This window comes from Elephantulus edwardii, unplaced genomic scaffold, assembly GCF_000299155.1.
Source record: "Elephantulus edwardii isolate Elephantulus edwardi_28Jun2011 unplaced genomic scaffold, EleEdw1.0 scaffold00375, whole genome shotgun sequence".
In the NCBI taxonomy this organism is placed as follows: domain Eukaryota; kingdom Metazoa; phylum Chordata; class Mammalia; order Macroscelidea; family Macroscelididae; genus Elephantulus; species Elephantulus edwardii.
Window position 1 is genome coordinate 54,000 of NW_006400125.1, and position 12,249 is coordinate 66,248.

The window sequence follows — 12,249 nt, forward strand, 5'->3', positions numbered from 1 at the left end:
AGAAGAAGAAGAAGAAGAAGAAGAAGAAGAAGAAGAAGAAGAAGAGGAGGAGGAGGAATAAGAATAAGAATGCTTTTGAGTTGTGAAAAGTACTGAATATGTCATGAACTGCTAAGAGAACAACAGATATGTCTTGGTGAGTGTGAAACTGAGCTCCTTCGAGGCAAAGATTTTGAGGCTCCATCTCACATACTTTGGGCACGTGGCCAGAAGAAACCAATTCTTGGAGAAGGGCATTATGCTTGGAAAGGCAGAGAAACAGCGCAGGAAAGGAAGACCTTAGATGAGATGGATTGACACACTAACTGGGGTAATGGAGGTAGGTGTGTTGGAGACAGTGAAATTGGTTCTGATAGGGCACGGATGGCTTAATGGCAAGAAACTGTGCTGCAATTCGGTGGGCACATGGTTCAAGGTCACCAGGGGCTCCACAAGAGAAAGGTGAGCAATCTCCTGGTGTGCAGTTAAGTATCTCTGAAAAGCAGACAGAGGGTCAGGTATGGGTCAGTTCTGACTCGATACACAACAACAGGTCAGGGTTTTGAACTGTTGCACATAATAGGGTTGATATGAATCACAGGCACATCGGCCAAACATAACAATGACATTCCAGGCCATGCTCTTCACAATTCCTTGCTATGCACCAGAGAGCTGGACAGTGACTAAGCATGACAGGAGAATTGATTCCTTTGAATTACGGTGCTGGAGAAGAGTATTGAACATACCGTGGCCTGCCGGGAGAACAAACAGGTCTGTCATGGAGAAGGTGAAAACAAATTGTTCTTTGCAGACAATGATTGCGAAACTCCAGCTGACATACTTTGAGTGTGTTGCCAGGAGGGACTAGTCCTTGCCGAAGAACATCATTTTTGGAAGGGTTGAGGGACAGTGCAGGAGAGGAAGACTCTAGGTGAAATGGATTGACACAGTAACTGGGATAATGGGGGTAGGTATATTGGACACAGTGAGATTGTCTCAGGATAGAGCAGGGTTCAGGGCTATTGTGCATAGATAGGGATGCAATGAGTCAAAGTCCACTAGACAGCACATGACAACAACAACAACAACAAAAGGCTCACATATATCAGAGATGAAGAGACTACCATAGATTCCGTGGTCTGTTTATGACGTTTGTGTCCTTTGTTCATTTTTGATTGGGTTCTCTTTTTGTTGTTGAGGTGTTGAAGTTTACCATAAATTTTAGAGAACTTTCCCCCAAGTCTGTAGATTCTCTTATCACTCTTCTAGAGAAGTCTTTGGTGTGCTTGGAAGGCCATTTGGCAAGAGGCCTGTCCACTCTCATGTGTGATGAAGCTTTCTCATGTGTGAAGAATCTAAATCACTGAAGCCAAAACTGCTATTAATTAGAGCTGATAAAAGATTAAAGAGCTCTTTAAACTCCTTGTTCTGGAAACTGAAGTTTTACATCCTGACATTCTGACACCATGATCACTAGTCTTACTAATACCTGGCAATGCTTGGTAATTACTGAGAACTTGCTTGCTGAGGCTCTGAACGAGACAGAGTCAACTGAAAGATCTTCTGGGATTTCATTTGTCACGGTGTGTGTTGTTGTTAGGTGCTGTCAAGTACCCTTCATAGCAACCTATGAACAACAGATCGAAACCCTAGCCTATCCTCAGAATATCTCACACTGAAGCCCATTGCTGCAACCACTGTATCAACTCACCTGGTCAAGGGTCTTCCTCTCCATGATCTTCCTCTCCCTCGTCATTCCTCTGCCTTTCCAAGCATGATGTTCTTCTCCAAGGAATAGCTTCTCCTGGCAACATACCCAAAATATGCAAAACAAAGGTTCGGCATCCTCGCCTCCAAGGAGCATTCTGACTGCACCTTCTTCAAGATAATATCCGTTTGTACCGTTGACAGTCCTTGGGATATTCAGACTCTTTTCCAATACCCCAGTTGGCAGGTATTAGGTTTTTTTCCTTCTATTTTACTTATTAATTGCCAAGCTCTCAGGAGCCTAACAAGTTATTGAAAGACGATGCTCTGAATCAGGCAGTCCTCAAACTAACATCAGTACTTCTCAGTAATTTGAAGAGGTCTCTGTCTGCAGACTTTCCCAGTGCGATGTTGTTCTGTTGTACATCTGAACCCTGTACTATCCTCACAATTTCTGACATACTCAAATCCACTGCAACAACCATCTGTCTGAAGGTCTTCCTCTCTTGTGCTGTCCGTCCGCTTTTACAAGTATGATGTCCCTTTACAAGGACCTCAGAAGACCTAATTTTTCTTCTGTCATTCTTATTCATGGTCCAGCACGCAGCATTAAAGGAAATAATTGAAAAGACCATGCTCTAAACTCTACCCATGTTGGTGCTCAGACTAAAATCATTGCTCCTCAGTAATTTGGAAAAGTCACTCACTACAGACTTTCTAAGCACAAAATATCTCCTAATCTTCTGACTGTGGTTCGAAGGGTGTTAATTGTTTATCCAAGTAAGATGAAGTCATTGACAGTTGCAGCCTTTTCTTCACCTCTCATGATGTCGCTTATCAGTCTAATGGTGAAAATATTCGTTTTCTTGACATTGAGTTACAATCTTCTACAGCAAGTACTTCAAGTTCTCTTCACTTTTAGGAAGCGAGGTTGCATCATCTGCATAACACAGGTTGTTGATGAGTCTTTCTCTCTTCCTGATTCCACATTCTTTGCCAGAGAGTCTAGCTTCTTGACTAACTGGCTCAGCATACAGATTAAACAGGTATGGAGAGACTATAAAACACTGATCCACAACTTCCCTAGTTTTAAACTATGCAGAGTTCCCTTACTCTGTTGACATTACATACTCTTGGTTTGGTATGGGTTTTGCATGAACAGAATTAAGTACTTCAGAATTCCCTTTCTTCTCAATGTTAACCATAGTTTGTTATGATCCACAAAGTCAAATGTCTTTGCATAATACATCTTCAAGGATATGAACATGTACGGCCAAGCACAATCAATAAGAGTGCATCTAAATTCCAAAATCAATCTCCATAATAGTCTATGTGTTTCCTACTGCCAAAGGGGCCCTTTAGAGTAGTGAGAGAAGATCTTCACCCTGAAACCCACAGCGTCCCTTTTCAGCAGGAAGTAGCTAAGAGAATACGCCATCCCCTTTTCCTTATGACTCAGGGTGAAGTCTCTCTCAGGGAGGAGTGATAGGGAATGGCAAAGGACACACCGACAAAGAAGATTAATCAGAACTGGCTTTGACAAGCACTGTGGCATTTGGACAAGAACAAACTGGGAGGAGGGTGGAGAGAATAGTGCAACAATGAATGAGTGGAAACCCAAAATCTCTGGAAATGTTTATGAAAATTAATAAAATATAATAAAAAAAGAAGAGGGATAAGATCAGAGAGAAAAAAAATGTCTTTGCATAGTGAATAAAGCATACTTATTCATCCTTCTGGTATTCTCGACTTGCAGTCAGAATCGCTCTGACATCAGCAATGATACCCCTGGTGTCATGGCCTTGTATAAATTCTGCTTACCTTCTGATAGTTCTTTGTCTATGCATGAGATATTAATATTATTATATGTATATTAAATTAAAACTTCCACATTCTGTTGGATCATCTTTCTTGGGAATGGGGACAAATATTAATCTCTTCCAATCAGTTGGCTAACAGCTGTTTCTCAAATTTCCTGACAGACTAGTGAGCATGTATAAGACTTCATTTTTTAGTTGAAAGAAGTCAATTGGTATCCCATCAATTCCTGAGGCCTTATTGTTCTGCCAATGTCATTAGTGCAATTTCAACTTCTTTCTTCATTACCATTGGCTCTTTTTCATATAGCACTTTCTCAAATTTTTATTGTCAGTCAATTAATTTTTGGTTAACTGACTCTATATATTCCTTTCATCTTCCTTAGATGCTTCCTGGATCATTCAAGATTTTTCCCATAGCATCTTTCAATATTGCAATTCAAAACTTGAATTTGTTTTACAGTTCTTTCAGCTTGAGAAATGCAGAGTGAGTTGTTACCTTTTAATTCTCAAATTCCAGCTCTCTGCACCGTCCATTATCATGTTTTACTGTCTTCTTGAGCTGCCTCTGAAATCTTCTGTTCAGCTTTTTTACTTTGGCAAATTTCCCCTTCGTTGTGACTTCTCAACACTCTAGTACAACTTTAGGTCTCTTCTGAAACCCACTTTGGTTTTTTCTCTCCTCTCCGTCTTCGTAATCATCTTTTGAAGCAAAGCCGAATCCCACTAGGCCACCAGAGCTCCCTTCCAACATAAGTTACCATGTAATTGTCTGATTCAAAATGCCCAATGTCAGTCCATCTCATCTCACAAGTGCCTAGAATGTCACTGTCCATGCCTTTCAGTTCTTATTTCACAACCTCTAGTTTTCTGACACTCAGACTTCATACATTCCATGTTCCAACTATTAAAAGACCTTTGCAGATGTTTATCCTTATTTTTATTGACTTGGAATCTGGGCTCTACCTAGAATACTAAAACTATTTATGTTGCTCTACTATTTTTAGAGTTTTCAAGAAGTTGATGGATAATCCTGCTTTCTAATTTATTTTTTTCCGGGAGCTCTACTAAAACCTGTCTACTATGGACAACCCTTTTGCATTTGACATGTTGGTGACATAACTTTCAGCATCATAGCAACTCAAAAAATACCTCTGTATAGCAAACTGATAGACAAGTACTGCTGGACTCATTAACAAGTACTGCTGGACTCATTAAAACAATTGATTGTCCAATACAACAAAGGACAGATCAGCATTTTATCTCTAATAGCAAATCAGGTGTACAAATATTATATGTTACCAAATCCAGCTGAAGACTTCACAGACATGGTAGAATTTGCTCCTGAGGGAGTATTAAATGGTTCTGTCTAAAATCATAGCTGGCACAATGAAGTAATGTCCCAGATGTGAGTACTAAAGTCAAAGCAAAGTCTCTGCTGAGTCTTTGCTAATCAGCTTAGTGATTAAAAACAAAAAACAAAAAACAAAACAAAACAACATCAAAAAGGCCCAACTTCCAGGTCAAAGCTGCTTTAAAGTAAGAGGTCTCAATCACCAAATGGGCTTAGTGATCAAAAAGTTCCACCTTCTGGGTTGATTCCAGTACAACATGTCTTCTAATCTCCAAACTGCTGGTACCAAATGTGTTGATTATAGATCCAAGTAAGATAAAGTTGTTGACAATTTCAATTTTTTTCTCCACTTATCATGATGTCATATCATATATCAGTCCATTGGTGAGCATTCCTTTTCTTTAACATTGAGACGCAATATGCATTGAAGCCTGCATTGTTTTCCACAGTGAGTATTTCAAGTGCTCCTCACTTTCAGTAACCTAGGCTGTATATCATCTGCATACCAAATATTACTGATGATTCTTCCTCCAATCCTGATGCCACATTCTTCTTTACAGGGTCAGACTCCTGAAGAAGTTGCTCACCATACAGACAGAATAGGTATAGAGTAAGGATACAAACCTAACACATGTTTTTCTTCATTTTAGATCATGTAATGATGTAATAATGTTCTCTTGTTTTATTCACACAACAGCTTTTTGGCCTAGGAAAAGTTTTCACGTGGATAGAATAAATATCTGGGATTTCCATTCTTCTCAATGTTAACCATAACTTGTTATGATTTACAATTGTCTTTTCATAGTCAATAAAGATTAAACACCTATTTGTTAGGTGGTGGCGTCTTCTTTCAGTTGGTTTCATATGAACATGACCGTTTCTGCATAATCACTGTTCAGAAAGTTTTGTGGAAATTTCCCCTAAGTTTTCTTTCTCCTTAGGAATAAGCAGTCGAAATTAGCACTAAGTATAGTGTACAGTTCTCAGGTGCTTTCATTATCAAGCCCAGTCTGCACTTTTTTTGGCTTTTAATCCCCTGCCTTCCATATAATTGGTTTCATTTCTTTTTTTAGTTATTATTATAATGTCACCTTGAAAAATTCTTAGCTAAAGATGGTTCGATTTCTTTTTTGAAGACCTATTTTTTACATTCAAGTGATTTCATAAAAATGTTCATGAGACTTGAGAAAAATATTAATGAATACAAACCATGTTTAACTGAGTGACTTGATAGCTAAGACTGTATATTTAGCCCTTGCATTTGTTATGTTTCCTTAAAGACAAAATGAACCATGTCATTGGTTGACCCATTCCAAATTTGTTAATATTTGTGGTGGCTGATATAAGAATATTAGCAGTTGGGCTGGTAACTGGAAGGTTGACAGTTTCAAATCTGCCAGATACTCTGAAGGAGTGTGATGGGCAGTCTTTTTGTGAAAAGATTTGCAGCCTCTCAAATCTCATGTAGGGTTACTGTGAGTTGGAGTAGACTTAGTGGCAATGGGTTTGACTTGACTTAATGAGGACTCTTGGTCAAAGGCAGTGAGTGGCTATGTTGTTAGGTGTTATCAAGTCAACTATGACTCAAAGCTACCCTATGAACAACAGATCTAAACTTCACTCTATCCTGCCCCATCGTCTCAAACTCTGTTATGCTTGAGCCTAGTGTTACAGTCACAACGTCAATCCATCTGGTTGGGGGTCTTACTATCTTTCTCTGACCCTCCACTTTTCCCATCATAATGTTCTTTTCTAATGACTAGCCCTTCCTGAAAACATGCCCAATGTTTGTGAGACAGAGTTTCATTTTCCTTGTCTCTTAGAAGCACCCTTGTTGCCCTTCCTCCAAAACAGATTTCTCTGCTCTTTAGAGGTCTACGAGATATTCAGCACTGATGGGGACATTGCCTCCCCACAAAAAGGTAAAACAACCAACCAACCAACATCAATGAACCAGCTAACAACTGCAAACAAACGAACAATAGCGGCCAAAGACTCAACCAAAACTTATGGTGACCCTGCATGTCATCTGCTCCATAGACTTTTCTTGGGCTTTGCTGAGCCAAATGGTTAAACCTCAACCACTGGCTGAAATGTTGGAAGTTTGAACTACACAGTTTCACCTTGAAGATGTATTTATCGACTTGCTTTTAAAAGGTCAGAGTAATGAAAAACGCTGTGAGACAGTTCTCTGCACATGTAGAGTCACCTTGAGTCGGGGCTTCAGAGGCTAACAACCATAATACTTGTGAGTATAAGGGAAGGACAGTGTATCTGGGTGTGTTTTGGTGTGTGTTTCTGTAGAGTGCATGCCTCTGTCTCTATCTCTCTCACTCTCATTGCCTTCAAGTTGTAACTGGCTCATAGTTGACTTTTCAGGGAATTTTCACAGGCTGTGAATCTCACAGGAGGAAATCGTCCACCTTCTCTCACAGAAACATCAGTGTATTCACACTGCTCTCATTTGGATCGGATTGGAGGCACAAGTTAATATCCATTAGGCCACAAGAGGGTTCCCTTTGTGGTGTATAAGTGTGTTTCTACAGAGTTCATTCATTGCAAATACCTTTCATAAGAAATATAAATGGTGACTGTACACATGTACTTCACTTGATGATACACTCAAGAATCAGACAACATCGTGGAAAGAATCTCTGGAGAAGATCAATATCCGCTGTGAAAACTAGGCCAGGTGGTACATCAAGCTAAAGAAAATGAAAATAAATTCACAAGAACCAAAATTTGACCTTGAGTCTATCCACCTGTTTTTAAAAACAATCTCAAGAACAGATTTAAGGCCTTGAACACTAAAGAATGAAGACCAGATGGGCTTTGGGAGAATATCAAGAATATCATTCATGAAGAAAGCAGAGTCACTGCAAAGATAGAAGAAAAAGAAAGACCAAGATGGATGTCAGAAGAGACTCTGAATAGTTCACTAGATGCTGAGAATCCAAAGCAAAGTGAAGGAAGCAGGAAGTTAAAGAGCTAAACAGAAGACCTCAAAGGACAGCTCAGGAAGAAAAAGCAAAATATTATCATGAAATGTGCAAAGAGCTGGAGTCAGAAAACCAAAAGGACTGAACTTGCTTAATATTTTTTTATTTTATTTTTCATTTATGTTTTAAATTATTATTTTCATGTATGTTTACAGAAAAGTTGGATTTCATTCATTCATTGCTGCATCAGCATTTCTTAAGCTGTATTTGTTCTTAACTAAAGAATACCAGCCTCAAATTGTAATACTTAAGGAAGCTACGGTGACTATTGAATGATCTGTGAAGAATTAAAGAAGATACAAGGAGTACACAGAGTCACCGTACCAAAAAGAATTGGCTAATACAGAAGAATTTCGTGAAACAGCCTATAATCAAGAGTCAATGGTGATGAAGGAGGAAGTTCAGGCTGCTCTGAAGGAACTGACAAAAAAAATAAAACAAACAAACAAAAATAAAAACCAAACCCAAGGCCTCAGGAATTGATGGAATACTAACTAACATATTTCAACAAACAGATGCTGTCCGTCCTGGATGTGCTCACCAAGCTGTGCCAAAAAATCTGGAGGACAATTACCTGACCAATGGACTAGAAGAGATCTATATTTTTTTTCTCATCCTAAAAATAAAGAGGGTGGAAATTAGCAAACAATATCACTAATATTATACACAATCAAATCCTGCTGAAGATGATACAAAAATGACTGGAATTACCATTGATAAGGAACTACCAGAAACATAGGCAGAATATTAAAAAGTCCAGGGGACCAGAGACATTATCATCAAAGCCAGATGGATCTTGACTAAAAGCAAATAGTACCAGAGGAGTATCTATCTCTGTTTCATTGACAATTCAAAGACATTTGAAAATCAATTTTCTTGGCATCAGAAGTAGAAAAAAAATCAAGATTAATTGCTCTAGGAAAAACTGTTTTAAAGGACTTCTCCAAAGTGCTAAGGAGCAACAATGTCACCCTGGAGACTAAGATGCACTTGATTCAGGTCTTTGCCATTACTTTTTATGCATCAGAGAGCTGGGAAATTACCAGGGTTGACAGAAGAATTGATGCCTTTGAGTTGTGGTGCTGGGGGAACGTCTAGATCATACCATGGACTGCCAAGGGAACAAACAGGCTTTGCCTAGAGAGATTGAAACCAAGCTGCTTCTTGGAGACAAGAATTTTGATGCTCTGTCTCACATGCTTTGGGCACATGGCCAGGAGGAACTAGTCTCTGGAGAAAAGCATCATGCTTGTAAGTGTAGAGAGAGAGTGCAGGAGCAAATGGTGGATTCAAACCACCCACCTTTGGGTGGAAAGTGCAATCCACTAGAGTCACACTCTCTCTCTCACGGTCAAGTTGGAAACTAACTCATAGCTGACTTTAGAACAGGAGCCGCTGGTGGATTTGAACTTCGTGCTTTGGGCTGGCAGAGCACCTCCTTGGACACTAGGCCAGCACAGTTCTCTAACGACGCTACCGAGCAGGATAGGGCTGCCTTGCAGGGTGTCTAAGGTTAGGAATCTTTAGATTGCCTTCTCTTTCTAACTGGAATGGCTGTGGGTCCCGTGGTGGGCCTCTCGGTTAATAGTGAGATGCTTTAACTGCTCGGCCACCTGGGCTCTTTAAGATGATCAAATAAAGAAATGAGAACAATTATGCTAAGACAGCAACAGGAAAGCCAAGTTTAACACTGAAAATGAGATCCCTTTTCTCTATCTGAGTCACCCAACTTGAGTCGTTTCAAACACCATGTGTTGTTGTTGTTAAGTGCCGTCGAGTCGCAGGAGACTCATAGCGGCCCTATGAAGGAGAGTCCTCGACGCTTGGGTGCCTTTCAGCCTCTCTCCAGGTTCATGAATGTCGCTCCTTCCAATTCAAACACCATACAGGCTAGAAATACAGCTTTGATTTTAACCATTGTGTCACTGAAAATTATGGAATTGTCAATAAACATTCCTGAATGCAAATACAAATGAAACTACTGTGTTATGCCAGGTCACCACGAGTCAGCACTGATGCGTTAGTAACGCGTGTTTTGGGTTTTTTGTTTGTTTGTTTTTTTTATCAAGGTGATCCTTAAAGCACCTCTTGAACTGGTAACTTCAGGTAAAGAAACTGAACTCCCTCAAGTAGCAAGTTTATGAGTAGGGAGTGGAGCCCAGTAAAGTCCAACCTCAGCCTCTGTGGGCCTCTCACAGCACTCATACTCTGAGCAGCAGCAGGAGTCATGTCCCAGGACACGTGTCCCCCAGACTGGGTTTGTTCATCGTGCACAGGTGTTCTTGGCTATGACATACTTGGGTAACTGATCATTCTAGACTCAGGACAAGGATGGCAGATGAGAGAGTGTTTCTGGCATGAAGTTAAACAGAGAGAATCAACTTTGCTGAAAGGAGAATAGGAAGGCCTAGAAAAAAAAATCCATTTGTGTTGGAAGTGCTAAATCTCCTAAAGTATAGAGAGAATCTTATTTTTGTCCTTAGTAACGTGAAAGAGATACTGGTTTCATGAATCTTAATTTTAAATGTTATGAAACTAAAGAGATGACTTAAAGAAATGTGGAGCTAAATTCAGATGATAAAGCAAGATTAACATTGTGGTTATCATTCACTAATAATCCTGGGCATTTGGGGTTTCTTCCTGCAGTGCACAAAAACAAGGACATTTTGACTGTAATGACTCTATGTACTATAGAAATATGAGTCTAGAAACTAGGAAAATGATTTCTGAATATGTAAACATGTTGCCGTTTTTGTTGTATATGATGTCAAGTCGACTTTGACCTATAGCAACATCCTGAACAATAGCTCTCAACTTGGCCTTCTCCTTAGCCAAGTTTGCACCTTCCAACATACTTGACCTCATTATCACAGCCACTGTATCAATCCATCTCATCCAAGGGTTTTTTCTCTTACACAGACCCTCTAACCTTCCATGCACGATGCCCTTCTCTACGGACTGGTCTATCCTGACTACACACCCAAAGTGCATAAGACAGAATTTCAAAATCCTTGCCTCCCAAGGAACAACCTGATTTCATCCTTTCTAAGACAGACCTATGTTCTCTCTTGACAGTTCATAATGTATTCAATATTCTTCTCCAGCACAAAAATATTGAAAAATATTCTTCTGTTATCCTTAACCACGTAATCACTGCCCAGCTCTCAGATGAAGAGTAAGCTATTGAAAAGATCATAGATCAAATCAGCCACATAATAGTTTTTAGATTGACATGATTGCTCTTTAACACTCTGGAGGTGTCTTTAATAGCAGATTTTCCCGATGCATCTATCATTTAATCTCCAGACTGCTGTTGCCAAGGGGGTTGATTGTGGATCCAAGTAAGATGGAATTTTAGAGAACACATTTAGACAAGCAGATATAGGAACTGAGGCTGAGCCCTCAAGTATGGAAACACATAGGTAAAGGAAAAATTGTAAGCAGACACTAGTTATTAGAACAAGGAATGTGAGAACCATGAATGAAGGAAAATTGCATACTAAGAAATAAATGGAATGCATAAATATTGACATAGTAGGCATTGGCAAAATGAGATGGACTGGCATGGGGCATGCTGGAGATTAAAAAGTGAAGAACAATGGTGTCACTTTCATAGTTAAAAAAAGTACTTTTTAGACCCATCTAGAAATAGAATGTTGTGAGTGACAGGGTAATACCCATACATGTACAAGGAAGTCCCGTGAGTACCGCTATCATTTAAATATATGCACCAACAACCAGAGACAAAGAGGAGGAAATAGAAGATTTCTACCAGCTTTTGTAGTCAAAGATCCATTGAACATCAATCAAGATGCATTAATAATGATTGGTGACTGGAATACAAAAGTTGGAAATAGAGAAAAAGGATTAGTAGTTGGAAAACATGGACTTGGTGACAGAAATTAAGCTGGAGATTGAATGATAGGATTTTACACAGCCAACAGTTTATTCATTGCAAACACATTTTATAAGAAACACAAATGCAGGCTGTACACATGGCTTTCACCTGATGGTATACATAAGAATCCGATTGATTATTTCTGTAGAAAGAATCACTTGAGAAGCTCAATAACAGCTCTGAAAACTAGGCCAGGTTCTAGTTCAACTATTCCTGCAAGTTCAAGCTGATGCTAAGAAAAATTAAATCAAATCCATGGGAAGAAAAATTTGACCTGGAGTCTATCCCACCTGAATTTCAACACTATCTTAGTAACAGATTTGAGGCCTTGAACACTAATGAGAGAAGACCAGATGAGTTGTGGGAGGATATCAAGAATATAATCCAGGAAGAATTAAAAATGTGATTACAAAGACAGAGGTTGACTGCACTGAAGCCGATGAGGGAGAGAATAGTTAAAAAGAATAAATTTTAAGGCATTATGATTATCATAAG